This window comes from Nomascus leucogenys, chromosome 9 (assembly GCF_006542625.1).
Source record: "Nomascus leucogenys isolate Asia chromosome 9, Asia_NLE_v1, whole genome shotgun sequence".
NCBI lineage: Eukaryota > Metazoa > Chordata > Mammalia > Primates > Hylobatidae > Nomascus > Nomascus leucogenys.
In genome coordinates this window covers 104,383,057-104,401,147 of record NC_044389.1, presented here as the reverse complement: position 1 = coordinate 104,401,147, position 18,091 = coordinate 104,383,057, and the positions used below count along the sequence as shown (strand labels likewise).

The following is an 18,091-nucleotide window of genomic DNA, read 5'->3' as shown; positions in this document are numbered from 1 at the left end:
CAAAGTTCAGTTGAATCGACTAGGCCGCTTGTTCAATTGATTTTGCTTCTGTTGAATGGGAAAAACAAATACTAATAGTACCAAAACCCATGTTTGCATGATAGAGATTATCTGTTTGGCTGTTGGTCTGTTTTTTTTATAACCACTTTTAGAATATTATGCACACTTGGAAAAAAACTTTCTAGTCCTTTTTTTTTTCTTAGAAATTCATACATCAAAGCTTCTGGTGGAACACTGAAACAAAACATTTAAAATTGTCTGGGAAACTTTTCAGAGGAAAGAGGAAAATGCAATTGTTCTGTGTAGACCTTTTTTTTTTTTTTTTTTTTGGAGACAAGAGTCTCGCTCTGTCACCAGGCTGGAGTCCAATGCCACAATCTCGGCTCACTGCAACCTCTGCCACCCAAGTTCAAGTGATTCTCCTGCCTCAACCTCCTGAGTAGCTGGAATTACTGGCATCCACCACCACACCCGGCTAATTTTTTGTATTTTTAGTAGAGATGGGGTTTCACTATGTTGGCCAGGCTGGTCTTAAACACCTGACCTCAAGTGATCTGGCCACCTTGGCCTTTTAAAGTGCTGGGATTACAGGCGTTAGCCACCACACCCAGCCTGTGTAGACTTTCGATGCACTAACTGTATGTGGGGGATGGTTTAGGATATCAAGATATACATGTGCACAAGATTTATGGATAACATAGCAAATGGTTTCCATTACTGAATTTCTAAAGACAAGAGATGTAAATGGTGAAAAATCACCTCCAGTTAGATGGGAGCAGAAAGAACACAGACATTCCTTCCAGGCAAGACTTGCTTACTGGACACATTCTGAAGGAAATTTAATTGTGCATGCAGGGTGGGAAGAGCATGGCACAGGCACCCCTGTAGACTGAATTCTCTTGGGGGATGAGTTGGGGGAACAGTTTCATCTCACACCATAACTTTAAACATAGCTAAAAATTACCTTGTGATTATAGTGCAGTATTCAATTATAAGGACCAGTTAGATCAGTGAATTTGGATCTTTCTAAGACCAACAAATGGAAAACAGAGACTTTGTTTTACATAAAATATTTTTTGTGGGTAAAGAAAAAAGCAAGACATACCTTGTCCAGCCTCATTCAGCAACTCTTCTCTGTGTTCCGTGAGCCTAGGGTTGAAGGCTTCTTGGAAAGTCTGCATGCCCCAGGCTTGAGCAGTGTTTTCATACCTCCATGCCTTCGCCTGATCTGTTCTCTCTGCCTCAAACACTCTTTTTTTTTTCTAGTAACTTTGGGCTTGCCCTTCAAGACCCAGAACAAACAGTTATTACCATCTCTCGCCAAAATTAGTGAGTAACTTCTTTTCTGAAACCTTTCAGCACGTTGTACATATATCTTTTATAACTGATTCGTTATTTAAATACAACGTGGTCTGTCTCCCCCAGTAGATCATAGGCTTCTTGGAGTGGGGACCATGTCACTCTTATCTTTGTCTTTCTGCCCTACCCAAGCAAATCATAGACTCAGTGCTTCCTAAATAATTGAATGAATTTGTGCCCAGAGAAGGGACACCAACCAGTCAAAGGCACACCCCATCATTCTCCTTTTATTTCTTCTTTTGTCAGAAATGCAAAACTCTTAATGTAAAACCTTCTGTGATGAAGACAGCAGAAAGAGGTTGTGAAACTTAAAATCCTCTAATATAAAATGTTCATGTGGGTAGATGCAACAGAGAACAAACTAAGCCTAAGGGATTTTCACTCTGAAATCCATTCATTTGCTTTCTTGTTGTTTTCACCTCTTCCCAGTAATACCATGTGATGGAGCCATTTCGCAGGGGTTAATCTACATGTAATGAAGTTTCAAATAAATCATATACTGTACTCCACTTATGGGGCTCTGAGGTTTTTCTTTTCTAGGCAGCATGATACAAAACAGTGATAAATAGGCTGATGTTTATCACTGCACGTAATACCTTTTAAAAGAAAATTTTTTGCTGTCCCTGAGCAAGTATATATTATTGTGAGTAGTTTCTTCATTAAAATCAGAGGTTTTGCACATACTCCATCAGAACTGGAGAACGTCTGATCATCAAAAACATGCAAGACTCAGGTGATATGTTTTCTCTCAAAAGACCTCCAGCCGTCTCTGGCCCATGTCAGTCTGTCTTTTGCTTTCTAATAAAACTCATGAGCAAATGTACAGATCTAGCCTGACTTGGGCACTGATATTAAGAACTTAGTTCTGCCACCTCCAAGCATATACCTGCTGGTCAAGAAAACATGAAGTATCCTTCCTCCTGCCCCAGCCCTAGGAGGGGAGCATAACACAAGAGTATTGCATAGGAGAGTCTTCCAAAGTAGTACAACTTAAACTCTGGTTCTGATTCTAAGAAAAGTCAATAGCCCATCTGGAATTTTCAGGGACCATTTTTCTTCCTGGAAGAGTGTACAGTCTTTCCTGTGCATGATAAATGGGGGGAATTTACACTAGGAGAGTCCTATACTGATGTGGATCAACATTCATCTTCATCTTCTATGCTAAAATCAAAAGTATACAGTTTCCTGAGATGGAAACAATGGGGTCAGGGTCACAATAAGGAGGGTTTTTTTCCCCTAAACTGCCACTGATAGAATTTTAGTGGCATGTGGATATGATGAGTTCTCATGACATTTTTCGCCTTAGTTCAAAATAACAGTAAAATGAATAGCCAAAGAGAAGGAGAATAATGATATATCAGGTTTGAAGATGATCTACACAGGTGTTGACCAGCTTTCTGGAAATCAGGGGTGTTTCCATATAACTTTATATCTAGGCATGGATCACTCAAGGGTGAATTGTCTACATCACGGACAGTAAAGTAGAAAGGAAGGCCCACAGACTCAGAATTAAGGACGTGGGAATGCATGCCCCCGCTACCCCTCACCAGCTGCTGGTCTAGACCAACTTAAAAAATGTCATGGCAAAAAAATGCTTTGTCAACTACAAAGCATAGTATAAAATTCAGTTGTGCATTATTACTATTATTGAAATGACTTTGATAATTTTACTGATTTTCCCCATAGTCTGATGGACATGGATGAAATTTAGGGTTGTTTAGGATTTGCCCATTTGTTGAAAGTAAACTTTGTTTGAAGCACTAAGTACCTCTCTTCCTTGAAAGGTAGCACTTTTGCTGAGAGGTGAAGCTGGTTTCAGTTGTTCTGCACATCCGTGCGCAAAGTGCTTCTTTCATTTCCACAACAGAGAAGAGACAGGAAAGTGATTAAAGAGACCAGCATAGGCTGGATGCTGTGGCTCATGCCTGTAATCCCAGCACTTTGGGAGGCCAAAGCGGGTGGATCGCCTGAGGTCAGGAGTTCAAGACCAGCCTGACCAACATGGTGAAACCCCTTCTCTACTAAAAATACAAAAATTAGCTTGGCGTGGTGGCAGGTGCCTGTAATTCCAGCTACTCAGGAGGCTGAGGCAGGAGAATCGCTTGAACCTGGGAGGTGGAGGTTGCAGTGAGCCAAGACTGCGGCATTGCACTCCGGCCTGGGTGACAAGAGTGAGACTTCGTCTCAAAAAAAAAAAAAAAAAAAAAAAAAAAAAAAAAAAAACCAGCGTAGTAGGGAAGCTGAATATTCAGTGTAATTTTTTTCATATGTTTAAAGTTATTTGCAGACGATTAGACATATAGACTCCAGGTAAGAACAAATGTAAGTAATTTTTGGATTATCTGTTTAGGATTTTTGTACTGCCTTCTCATACATTAATGTAAGCAACTGGGAATAGACTGCTGTTCACTCTCTCTCATATAAATCCTTAGCCAAATAAGGGCATCTGGGGAGCAAGCAACACTAACTTACCCTGACAGGCAAACTCCATAGAAGAAATGCTGTTCCTTCCTCTAAGACAAAGTTGAAAGAATAGCTCTTAATATTGTACATGACAAAATCTCAAAAGATTTCTCTTTCATCATCATCATTATTGTCAGCAGCAGCAGCACCTTTTACTGAATGTCTTCTCTGTGCCAGATGCAACACTAGATACTTACAAACATTAGAGCTTGTAATTTCATCCTTACAACAACCCTGAGAGGTATGTGTCATATTTCTCATTTTTCAAATGAACAAACAGCTGCTCAGATGTTGACATGACTCAGACATGAGCTTTTAAGAGGCAGAGCTGGATTTCAACCCAGACTTGACTTCAGGCCTCGGTTCATTCCATGACTCGACGTGGCTGCTTCACTGTTTATTAGCTGCACAGGCAGACTGGATGGATTTACAGAGCTACAGGCCTCAAGGTCAGATCACCTCAGGCTTCTGGTCTCAATTCTGTCACTTATTACCTCTGTGATCTTGGAAGAGTCTGTTAATCACTCTACGTCTGTTGTCTCATCTGTAAAGTGTTGTTAAATTGGGCCGTCAATCCTCGCAGGATCATTGGGAGGAGCAAATAACACAGTATATACTGAGTGCTAGAAAAATCTAAGGTCTGACAACCATTCCCTCTTGAGTGGCACTGCTTGCAAGGCTTATTCTTTAAAATATGTTTGCCTTAGTGATTTTCTATTATTTCAAGACATAGACATTCATCAAGTAGCACAAGCAATGATATGCAAAAAAACCTTTATTTAACTAGAGCCCAAATAAATAGAAACTCTTGTTTCAAGTTGCTTTCTTGAACTCCACTTTTGAGAGCAAGAAATAATTAAGAAAGTAAGACATAAGGAAGAAAAGAAGCATAGGGGTAAGCATAGATTTGCTAAAAACCCAAACAGCTTCTAGACTATTTTTAGGGTCACAATCAGGTTTAGGCAGGAAGCTTCCCTAGAGATTAGAGACGTCCAGTTACTTGGCCAAGGTCACTCACCCACCTGGGCCCAGGTTCCGGTGCTCTACCCTGTGGCTGGTCTTTCTACCTCATTCCCCAGAGCTCCTCATCTCCTTGACCTGATCTGGAGCACACACTCATGTTCAGCATGCAACTCTTCAGATCCCCTCCATCCACAAACGGAAGGCACGCTTTTTTGTTCAGATAGACTGAGCCGACTCACAGTGAATTGCTTCACACTTAAGAGTTTCAACCACAGAGTCTAGAAATCAAAATCTCCATTTATCAAAATGTCCCATTCCGCATTCATTCTCATTAGTGGAGCTTTCATTGTTGTTATTCGCCTTCTGTAGGAATGGAAAATAAGTTCCCATTGTGATTTGAACTATCTGGGACATGCAGTGAACTTGGACAATGTGTCATTCCCCGGATCTACTGCCAGGCTCTACACGTTGTTCCAATTCACTGGAAAACTGCCAGCCTCACTCCAACGGTTTGTAAATCTGCCATGGAGGAAGGCTTTGGGTATTGACATAGAGGAGAGAAAGCACATAGAGATGATTTTTATTGTTGTTGTGTAAAGCTAACACGGAAACTATGTTTGTCAAGGAGGAGTAACTTGATTTGTCTGGCATTGTTCTGAAGTGGATCCACTTTATCAAAGCCACAGATATATGGCGAAGTTGAAAAGATAATGTGAAAGTTCCTTTAGCACACAGACATCCCAGGCCCTGGTTTCAATCACACCAGTAGGACGGAATTTTAGGCAGTTGATAATAAAGGTTTGTCCGAACTTAGGAAATGTGCAATTAACTAGAAAGAGGGATCTACTATGATCGACTATAAAATGTGCCACCTGAAAGAAAAAAAAATGAATTGAGCACAGGAATCCTGTCAGGCATCATATTTATAAATGGTGCTAATCCTATTCACAAACTTAGAGTGCAGGGCAGTAGGTTTCTACCTTATGGTGAATTCACTCTGTTGATGGGCACGCCGGAAATCTAATATTTCATACTCTGTTTATAAACTGGAAAATGTCCGTCCATTTAAAAATCCCAGTGCTGTGTTTGCAAATAGTTTGTCTTACATTGCTCCACTTGTAGTCTCCAGGTAATATTATGAAGTGAAACTTGTAATAATATGAGTCCATATTCATTGAGAATCAAATGTGCTAGCTACTATATGCCTGGCACTATACTGAGTGATATCACATTAAATACTTACAAGAGTCCAGATTTATCTGAATTTCACAGACGAGATACTGAGGTGCAAAGGTGACATAACCTGGCTGAAGTCACACAGCTGATTGATACGTTAGAGTACCAAGATTTGAACCCAGGAGATCAAACCCCTGAGCCCAGCTGCCTCCTGATGTCCTTTATGGACTTACCCCATAAAGATATTTTCCCAAGTAAGAAATATTCACCATGTTGATGTGAATTTGACAGTATTATCCACCCTATACATTTTTTACCTTACCTGAAATTGAGCAGAAAATGTAGCTTAATTGCATTCTAGGGTTTGGTGGAAAGTAGAAATTGTGAGCAACAAAGTTGAGAATCTAGCTGAAGAGATTTCCAAGAAAAATGTAGAAAGTATGGCCATTTTCACCTTGTTGCTTATAGCAAAATGAGAGCAGAAACAGAAAAAATGTGGAAGAACTATGAAGCAAAGAAGGACCAGAAGTTGATTTGAAAAATTTTCAGCCTATTCAGATAATATGCTCCAGATAATATGCTCCAGATAATGTGGCCAAGGGTGTGGCTGGACAAACCTTTTCCAGTTCAAGAAAATTTCAGTTTCACAATTTATTTTCCAGTCCCCAAAAATTCAACTGCAGGATATCTGCTTCTGACCCAGATGGAGTATCATGGACTAAATTTATTCTCTTGTCTGATGAAAAACCAAAAACATGGGCAAAATATATTAAATACATTTTTAACATATATTAATAAATTATACTTTTGGAAAAAAAATAGTTTGCAAGGCACTGGACGACAGACAATGAAGGGCAGTGATCTTTCAGCAATAGGAAACAAATGGGATGAACTGTAAGCTCCCCAAGCTTGCTGCTTTGAGAGAGTTTCCAGGCCGTGGCTTAAAGTATTTGGAAGGGGAAGAAGGAGGCTGGTAGACTCCCTTAGTTGAAGAAACAAAGCTGAGAGTCCAAGAAGACTAAGGTGGCTAGAATTCACAGGGGAGTACTAGAGATCTGAGAGCTATGTAGTGTGAAAACTTCAGAGATCTGTAGAAAGTCCCCCTTTAGTACTTAGCTTAGTACTGATTGATGTATGCATGTAAAGAAACTACTGGAAGCTGGGGAGATAACCACTTGAAAGGATTAAAGGTAATAGTGACTGGTAGTCACACAGGGCTGAAAAGAGTGCCCATTCCCATCAGCCAGACAGGAACACCTCAAGATCCACAGGGCAGTGGGTACAGCACATAGAAGGGTCTTGCCTCCACAATGGAGATTATAAGCCATTAATTAAGCAAGATCCAATTATATGCTGCTTGCAAGAAATGCACTGCCAATATAAAAATATAAACAGATTAAAAGAGAAAGGATAAAAAAGATACACCATGTGTACTGAGTTGAATAGTGTCTGTGAAGAATTCATGTCCACCCAGAATCTCGAATATGACCTTATTTGGAAATAGGGTCTTTGGAGATATAATTAGTTAAGATGGAGGCACGCTAGATTAGGGTGGGTCCTAAATCCAATATGGCTGGTATTCTTATAAGAAGAAAAGAGGAGACACAGAGGCACAGACAACACACAGAAAAGGACAGGTGACAACAGAGGCAGAGACTCTAGAGATGGAGCTGTCATCCAAGGAATGCCACGGGTTCTCAGAAAACACCAGAAGGTAGGAAGAGACAAGATGTTACTCCCTGGAATCTTCAGACCAGAGGATGACCCTGCCAGCACTTCGATCTCAAACTTATAGCTTCTAGAATTGTGACAGAATAAATTTCTGTTGTTTGAAGGCACCTTGTTTCTGGTACAGATGCCCCTTGACTTAGGACAGGGTTCCATCCTGATTAACACATTCTGAAGTTGAACAATTGTAAGTTGAACCACTGTAAGACTGGGACCATCTGTAATTAGTAATGATGGTCTTAGGAAACTAATGTTGATTTTTGTACTGGGAAATGGGTTGCTACTGTGCAAATACCTAATAATGTGGAAGTGGCTATGGAATTGGGTAATCGGTAAAGGTTGGAAGAATTTTGAGGCACCATGACAGAAAAAAGCCCAGAATTCCTTGAAGAGATTATTGGTAGAAATACAGACACTAAAGATGTTTCTGGTGAAGGCTCAGTAAGAAGTGAAGACCATGGTAGAGAAAGCATCTATCATTTTAGAGAATACCTATATCATCATGAACAGATTATTGGTAGAAATTAGAATATTTCAGGTGCTTCTGGTGAGGTTTCAAAAGAAATACGTTATTGGGCATGAGAGGAAAGGGGATGCTTTTTAGAAAGAGATAGAAAATGTTGCTGAATTGCCTTCTAGGGTCTGGTGGAAAGTAGAAATTGTAGCAACAAACTTGGGAATTTGGCTGAAGAGATTTCCAAGAAAAATGTAGAAAATGTAGGCTGTTTTATCCTTATTGCTTATGGCAAAATGGGAGAGGAAAGAAAAAAAAATTGAGGGAGTAACTATTAAACAAAGAAAGATGAGTACTTGATTTGGAAAATTCTCAACCTATCCAGATAATATGCTCCAGACAATGTGGCCAAGGGTGTGGCTGGACAAACCTTTGCTGAAGAGATGAGGCCTGTGACTCATGGACCCAAGCAACCATCTCAGCAGAGGCCAGCAATAGAGATGGGTCATCCAGGAAGGATCCATGCAGAATCCTCTTGTGTAATAGTATGGATCTCACGGCAGGCACAGGAGAGCAACAAGCTTTCTGAGAACATTATATCAGCAGAAACACTGACCACTTGTACTGAAGGGAACAGAGACAGAATGAAATGAAAGAAGGCAGTTAAACTTCTAGGCTTCTACAGGCAGTAAACAGGCTGATAGAACTGCTCAACTACAAACACGTTCTACCTTTGTAGAAAAAGAAAAGACCTCCAGAGGCAGAGGCCAGGAAAGTGGACATAGGTGAGAGGCCAGTGTGGTCTCTGTAGGCGCAGAAACAGTGACTGGTTCAGTCTTCGTGGGCTCAGAGGGTGGATCAAGCCACAAAGAATATTATCTGGCCCTAAAGACTAATGGAACCTTCTCTGTTGGGTTTCAAACCTACTTTAGGCCAATAACTCCTTTATTTCTTCAATTTTCTCCCTTTTGGAATGGGAAAGTCTATTGTATACCTGACCCACCATTGTATTTTGGAAGCAGATAACTTGTTTTCTAGTATCACAGGTCCACAGATGGACAAGAATTTTCCCAGATTGGATCATACCCAGTGTCTCACCAAATCTAATTTATGTGAATTATATGATGCTATTTGGAACCTTTTGAGCTGATTCTCTTCAGAGGGAGCATGCATAGGCCAATACCTTGATTTTGGACTTCTGGCCTCCAGAAATTTGAGAGAATAAATTTCTATTGCTTAAGCCACCTATTTTCTGATTATTTCTTATATCAGCCCTAAGAAACTAATACCCAAATCAAAAGTAAACTGGAGTGGCTCTATTAGTAGTAGACAAAGTCAGTTTCAGAGCAAAGACTATTGCCAGGGATAGAAAGAGGGTCATCTGATAATCATAAAATGGTCAGTTCATCAGCTAATCAAGAAGATGTCATCATTCTAAACTGTAGTGCCTCTAATAACACATTTTCAAAATACATGAAACAAATACTGATAGGAGAAACAGACAAATCCACAATAGTCAGAGTTTTCACCATTCCTCTTCAATAATTGATAGAACAAGTAGACAGGAAATCAGTCAGGATATAAAAGATTTGAACAACCCTTGAAACAACTTGATCTAATTGACATTTATAAAGCATCATACCCAACAACAGAATTCATTGTTTTTAAGTGCACATAGAACATTTAGTAAAATAGTTCATACCCTGGGCCATAAAACAAGTCTCAATGAATTTAAAAATATTCAAGTGATATAAAATAAGTAAATGATAAAAATATTGAATTATAAATCAATAGGAAATCTCCAAATATTTGAAGCTGAAATAAAACATTTCTGCATAATGAATGGGTCAAATACATCAAATGGTCATTAGAAAGTATTTTAACTGAACAGATAAAGAAATACAGCACATCCAAAGAATGCCCCTAATGCAGTATTGTGGGGGAACTTTTAGCTCTAAACCTCTATGATTAGAAACAAAGAAAAGTCTCAAATCAATTACTTCAGTTTCCACATTAAGAAACTACAAAAAGAAGAGCTAATTAGACACAAAATAAGTGAAAGAAAGGATATAGTGAAAGTCAAAGTGGAACAGAAAACAGAAAACCAACAAAGAAAATTAATGAAACTAAATGCTGATTCTTTGAGAAGACTGATAAAATTGCCAAATAGAGTTATGGGGTGGGGTGGGGAAAAACAGCACAGTTTATGAATATAGAAAATGAAAGAGGTGATATCATTAGAGATTGTACAGGGATTAAAAAGATAATCATGGGTATTGTGACAACTTTATGCCAATAGATTTGACAACCTAGATTAGGGGTGAACAAGCTTCATCTGTAGAGGACTAGATAGTGAGTATTTTTGGCTTTGAGGGCCACAAATTGTCTACGTCATGGTTTTTTTCCCCCAACCTTTAAAAATGTAAAAACATTAGCTTGCAAACTGTACTAGTCCATTCTCGCACTGCTATAAAGAAACACCTGAGACTGGGTAATTTATAAAGAAAAGAGGTTTAATTGGCCATGGTTCTGCAGGCTGTACAGGAAGCATAGCTGGGGAAGCCCAAGGAAACTTACAATCATGGCGGAAAGTGACGGGGAAGCTAGAGCAGGAGGAAGGGGTGGTGGGGAGGTGCTACGCACTTTTAAAGAACCAAATCTCACAATAACCCACTCACTATCACGAGAACAGCACTAAAGGGAAATCTGCCCCCATGATCCAGTCACCTCCCACCAGGCTCTACCTCCAACATTGGGGATTACAATTTGACATGAGATTTGGGTGGGGACACAGACCCAAACCATGTCATGGACTAACAGCCAACACCTGTCTTCAATGAGATGGATGAATTCCTTGCAAGACACAAGTTTTCAAAACTTACTCAACAAGAAATCGATAACCTGACTTTCCATTTCTAATAAGAAATTGAATTTTAAATTTTCTCACAAAGGAAACTACAAACCAGAGCATTTCACTGATAAATTCTACCAAATATTTAAAAAAAGAAATGATACCAATTCTACACAAACTCTTTCAGAAAGTTAAAAAGAGGGAATGCTTTCCAATTCATTCTGTGAGACAAGCATCACCCTGTTAGCACAAGCAAAGGTGCCACAAGAAAAGAAAACTAAAGATCAGTATCCCTGGTGAACATAGATGTAAAATTCTAAACAGAATTTTAGCAAATTAAATCCAACAATTTATAGAAAGTGACATTCATCATAACCATATGGGGTCTGGTTGGTATAACATTCGAAAATCAATTTATATAATTTATCACATTAATAAGCTAAAGGAGAAAAACCACATGATCATCTCAAAAGATGGAGAAAAGGATTTGACAAAACTCTACATTCATTCTTGATAAAAAATTATCAGCAAACTAGGAATAGAAGGGAAAGTTCTCAACCTGAAACTTCCTTAATCTAGTAGCAGAAAATTCCCTGCTGCTATAGCATTTAATAGGGAAAGACTGAGTCTTTTTTCTTCAAGATCAGGAACAAGACAGTGAGTCTGCCCTCTCCACTCCCATTCAACATTCTATTGCAGGTTGTAGCCAGCACGGTCAGAAAGAATGCAATATAAAAGTACAACATAAAAGACACTTATATTGAAAAGAAAGAAATTAAACTGTCTTTCTGCAGACAGCATGATTGTCAATGTAGAAAATTGAATAAAATCTTAATAAAAAAGCTACTAGAACTAATAAGTAAGTTTCACAAGTTGGCAAGGTACAAGATATATAAATGGAAGTAAATAGTATTTCTGTATACTGTACCTGTTACTCCCTCAAAAATATTAAGTATTGGGGGATAAATCTGACAAAAGAGGTGAAAATCTGTACACTGAAAACACAAAACATTGTGGAGAGAAATTAGAGAAGAGCTAAATAAAGGGACAGACTGAATTTATGGGTCAGAAGACTCAATAGTGTTAACACATGAATTCTCCCCAAAAGGGATCTGTAGATTTAATGCAATACCAGTCAACATCCCAAGAGGATTTTTTGGTAGAATTTTCTGGTAAAATTCATGTGGACACACGACCTAAAATAATCAAATAACTTTGACAGAGAAGAACAAAGTTGGGAGGCTAACAGTGTATGATTTCAAGATGTTTTATCAAGTTGCAGTAATCCAAGACAGTGTGATCTTGACACAAAGATAGATTAATCAAGGTAACAGAGTAGAAAACCTACAAATATAAAGCAAAGAGACCTTACATATCTGGACAACTGATTTCCCACAAAGGTGCAAAGCCAAAGAAGTGGGAAGAGAATGAATTTTTCAACATATGTTATTGAACCAATTAGACATCCACATACAAATAAGCTTTAATCCTTACATCATTTTAATATTAACTCAATATGGTCACAGACCTAATACAAGGCTTCACATTATAAAACATTTAGAAGAAAACATTGGATGAAAATTTCTGTGACTGAGTAGGCAAAGAGTTCTTAGATACAGCTCTAAAAGCGTGATCCAAAAGCTAGTACATTGGACTTCACTAAAGTGTTTTAAAACTCATTTTATTTGAGAGACGCCAATAAGAGAATGAAGAAAGAAATCACAGACTAGGAGAAAATATTATTACATTATATATCCGATGAAGGAATAGTGTCCAGAACATATTAGGTTTGTGCAAAAATAATTGCGTTTTTGCCTTTACTTTCAACGTATAAAGAATACTTTCAACTATAAAGAATCCCCAACAATTCAACAATAAGAAAACAAGCAACCCATTTTTTGCAATTGGGCAAAAGATTTGAATAAGCGTTTCACCAAAGAAGATACACAAATGTCAAATAAGCACACAGAAAAATTCTCAACATCATTAGTTATTAGTAAAATGCAGATTAAATGTATGGTGAACTACCACTATCCATATTTTTGAATGGCTGAAATTAAAAATACCAAGTCACGGTGAGAGGGGAAGTACTAGAATTCTCATATACTCTCAGACACTGCTGGTAGGAATGTAAAATAGTACAGTCTCACCTTTGCTTTAGAAAACAGTTTGGCCGTTTCTTAAAAAGTTAAATACACATCTACCATTTGATACAGCTTTTCCACTCCTAGATGTTTACTCAAGAGCAAGGAAATCATACAGTTATGAGAGAAAGATGTGTACATGAATGTTCATAGCAACTCTATTTGTAAGAGCCAAAAAAATGGAAACAACCCACATGTTCCTCAAGAAAGATATCGACACATAAGCCCCATGGTCTACTCACACAATTGAGTGCTACTCAGCAATGAAAGGTAATGAGCTGTTTATACAGGCAACACCATGCGTGAATCCTGAAATAATAGTGCTGAGTAAAAGACGCCAGGCCAAAAACGTGGATACGTACCATAGGATTCTATTTACATACAATTCCAGGAAATGGAAACTTACATAGAGTGAAGGAAGGCAGATCAGTGGTTACTTGGGGACAGGGAAGGAATGGGAGAAAAGGATTATAAAGGCGCAGAAGGAAACCTTTGGAGTTGTTAGGTGTATTTATTATTTTGGTTATGGCAATAATTTCACAGGTGTAAATTTATGAAATCCTGTACTTTAAGTGGGTGTAGTTGATCATCTGTCAGTTATACCTTAGTAAAGCTCAGGAAAGGAGGGAGGGAGGGGAGGGGAGGAGGGGAGGAGAGGATGTGAGGAAGGAAGGAGAGGAAGGGAAGATGGAGAGGAGAGAGACAAAGAAAGGGAGGGAGGAGAGGAAAGAAGGAGAGGAAGCAAATATAGGCAGGAGAGAGGGAAGAAGGGAGGGAGGGAGAAGAGGGAGGAAGGAAGGAAGGGAGGGAAGGACGGAGGGAAGATAAGGAGAAGAAGGGAGGAAGAAAGGAGAAGAAAGAGAAGAAGAAAGGAGAGAACTTGAAAGAAGGGAAATTTCAGCTATCAGAGAACTGGTGTAGGAGCCTAGGTTAGTGAAAGGAAAGTGAGATTTCTTTGGAGGTCCTCAATACCATTTCCTAATCTCACTAAGACTGGCCCTGACTGTGTATATCAGCTAAGTGACCTGTTCCACCGGAATGCTGGCTCACATTATTCCATTTGCATTTATTTTGTATAATGTCCCTGCGATATTTGTGGGACATGAGGGTTCTACCAGTCCACAATTCCAGAAAAATCTAACCTGTCTGCTCCCAGGATGTCAGATGAAAACGGAGATGGCTATATATACAACTCAGGCCACATTTGTCATCTAGGACTGAGTTTTTGTTAGTACACATATCTCCTTACTTTCTACTTACCCCTTACTGTAGAGAATTCTATTAATGATGGAACTTTCCAATAAGCAAACCCAATTGATGAAAATACAAATGTATAAAACAGATAAAGAAGAAATTGATCACATTTCTTATAAAAAGAGTCCAAAAGGGCCAGTTTAAGTAAGAAAGCTTCTATAGGGAGTCTAAAGATGAGTCAGTGTGTAAAAATTGACTTCGTACATATTTCAGGAATCTAACTGCATACTATTAGGCCAACCTGACCAAGTGAAATGAGTTTTATAAACTGCCCTTGTTTTCAGAAGGGCCTCCACGGTGCTGAGTATCCACCCTGTGCTAAACCCCCCATTTCCTGCTGGTGGTGAGTGAAGGGAGTCAGGGATAGTGGAGTACAGCTGTGCTTAGGGATAATGCACAGCCACTTGCACAGAGTCCTCGGGCTCTTCTATAGTGCCCCTAGAGGACAGGAGGCCCACATGCAGTCACTAGGGAGGCCAGCTGATCCCCAGGTCATGCATGCCTGCATAGCATAAACGACTCACTGATGTGGCTGGACCTGGCCAGGCTGTGATGAGTTAAGGGCATCCCTGGTGCTGGGGATAGGAGGCACCCAGCACTTTGTGCCAGCCACCTGCCATCTCCTCTCTACAGAGTCCGCTGTGGATCACGCTGCTCTGTTCCCTTCCAGGACCGTTGCCATCCATGTCCAGACTCAAATGTACCCATGGAATATTTTATTCATCTGTGTCTTTTATTTTTAAACACAAACATCCTTAAACTGAACCATATTATTCTCTTATTATTTTTATCACACAACATGCCTTGTAAGTCTATCCATTTTTAATTTTTTTTTGCTTAGAGACAGGGTCTCCTTCTGTCACCCAGGCTAGAGTGCAGTGGTCTGATCATAGCTCCCTGAAGTCTAGATCTCCTGGGCTCAAGCGATCCTCCCACGTCTACTTCCCAAGTAGCTGGGACTACTGGCATGTGTCACCATGCCTGATAATATTTTTATTTTTATTTTTTGTAAACACAGAGTCCCAATATGTTTCCCGGGCTAGTCATGAACTCCTGGCCTCAAGCCATCCTCCCACCTCAGCCTCCCAAAGTGTGGGATTATGGGCATGAGCCACTGTGTCCAACCCTCTCTATATTAAAATATAGAAGTCTACCTCATTCTTTCTAACCACTCCCTAGATTGCACACAACATCCGTAGCACGGTTTACGTAGCCATGGCCTTATTCGTGGGCATGTAGGTTGTTTCTGTTGCAGATGTCACTGTGATTAATGCCCATGCGCCTGCCTCTGGTACACTTGGGGAGGGTTTAAACTGAGCTTTAACCCCATACTCCTGAGAAATACAGTTTTACCCCCATACCCTTGATAAATACCATTTTACCCCACAACTGCTTTCAAAACTTCTAATGTGCATATATACACCTTTGTCATAGAAAGAATCAATTCCTGAGAAGCAGTTGGAAAAACACTTCAGGATCTATAAGTAAAATTGAGGAGTGGGACTTTTTTCTTAGATCCCTGTTTCTCTCATTTCAGCCTTTAGGTAAGGATCCACCCAGATTATCATCCTGTTTGGATGTCTCTTGATCATGATTAGCTATGTTTTGTTTCGTTTGCTTGTTTCAACTGCTCACGTTAGAGTTGGACAGGCCTGGGTTCAAATTGATTTGACTTCTCTGAGCCTCAAGTTTCCATATCTGAAGAATGGACATGAAAATGAATAACTAACAGTGTTGTCGACCTATGGAACGTGTGTGAAGTGCTAAGCGAAATGATTAAAACATAGTATATAATAATTGGTGGCTGTTATGGAATAAATGGTAAAGTTTACAAAATAAAGTAATTTCAGTATTTTGAATATTGAGGGTATTTTTAGTAACAGCAATTTTTCAGTATAGTCGTATCTGTCACTCATTGTCTTTCCTAGGAATGAAATACTATTTATTCACCACCACACAATTACACGTACCCATTTTAAACTTACATTAAATTGCCATTACAATTTGGTCTAAGTTTGATAAATTACTAAGTAATCTAAAATTTGAGGCTGGGCATGGTGGCTCACGCCTGTAATCCCAGCACTTTGGGAGGCCGAGGCAGGCAGATCACGAGGTCAGGAGATCAAGACCATCCTGGCTAACACGGTGAAACCCTGTCTCTACTAAAAATACAAAAAAATTAGCCGGGTGTGGTGGCGGGCGCCTGTAGTCCCAGCTACTTGGGAGGCTGAGGCAGGAGAATGGTGTGAACCCAGGAGGCAGAGCTTGCAGTGAGCAGAGATCATGCCACTGCACTCCAGCCTGGGCGACAGAGCAAGGCTCCATCTCAAAAAAGAAAAAAAAAGAGAAAGAAAAAAGAAAAAAAAACTTAGCTGGGCATGGTGGCACTTGTAGTCCCAGCTATTGGGGCGCCTGAGGCAGGAGAGTTGCTTCAACCCAAGAGGCAAAAGTTGCAGTGAGCTCAGACGGTGCCACTGCACTCCAGCCTGGGTGATAGAGCCAGATTCTGTCTCAAAAAAAAAAATAAATAAAAATAAAAAAATAAAAGTTGTAAAAGATCTTAAAAGATGATCTGTCCCAACTCCTCATTCCCAACTTGCATAAGCTGTCTAACTATTTATTTCCCAGGTCTGCTAATTCAACAGGATACATGGTGAAAATATTCTTAATTTCCAGAGTTGTACTACCTAATTTTCTTCTATCTTCAAAGTCATTCAGGTGATAAAATTTTTAATTATTCCCAACATAAATGGGAAAGACCTGAAAAAAAGCCCTCTTTGCTGATGTGGTGTGTTCAATTTACCCAGCACTTTGCACCAGCCACTCACTGTCCTAAGTGTTGGTGATGGAGATGTTACAAAAGCACCCAAGCTGCTGCCCTCATGGAATCTACAGTCTAGCACAGGAGACAACCAGGAATGAAGTAGCATTGAGTCAGAATCTAGACTATGAGAAGGTAGCATTTCACCATGTGCTCTATAAATTGCTAAACTGAGAGGCAGACCTGTCACAATCCAGAGACTTCTTAGTTTTGATGCTATAAAAATATTTAGTAAATAAACAAAGAGGAGAGTGTTCTGTAATAGGCAAAGTAGAGAACCCACCAGAACATACCTTTCTTTTTCTTTTTCTTTTTTTTTTTGAAACGGAGTCTCACTCTGTCGCCAGGCTGGAGTGCAGTGGTGCAATCTCGGCTCACTGCAACCTCCGCCTCCCGGGTTCAAGCAATTCTCCTGCCTCAGCCTCCTGAGTAGCTGGGATTACAGGCACACACCACCACACCCAGCTAATTTTTGTATTTTTAGTAGAGACGGGGTTTCACCATGTTGGCCAGGAGGGTCTCGATCTCTTGACCTCGTGATCCACCCGCCCCAGCCTCCCACAGTGCTGGGATTACAGGCATGAGCCAGGAGAACATACCTTTCTAACATAAGAAACCTTTTCCCAAAATCCTGATCAAGAAAACATACTCTACAAATATAGCATTTCCTTTTTGTTCAAAAACGCACACACACACACGCAAACACACGCACATGCATGCACACACATAACTAGAAGGGAAAAAATTCGTACAGCTTGTAGCAGGCCCTAGAGATTTAAATACCGAAACCTTTAATTTGTACCAATAATTCATATACAGCTATATGGGGTGAAAAAGGTTAATGATGGAATTTTTTTAAGTACGTTTCATTGACTATA

General features: G+C 39.6%; 1 protein-coding gene across 7 annotated transcripts in view; it reads left to right on the top strand.

Moving 5' to 3' along the window:
- CELF2 (CUGBP Elav-like family member 2) overlaps positions 1–18,091 on the top strand; it is an 867,108-nt gene that overhangs the window by 417,215 nt on the left and 431,802 nt on the right. Inside the window, exon 2 of one of the 7 annotated variants that reach the window (XM_030819324.1) lies at positions 1,267–1,329. The exons of the other annotated variants lie outside the window; for them this stretch is intronic. The gene's annotated coding sequence lies outside the window, so the exon portion shown is untranslated. The remainder of the gene's footprint in view (positions 1–1,266; positions 1,330–18,091) is intronic. 7 annotated transcript variants of the gene reach the window in all.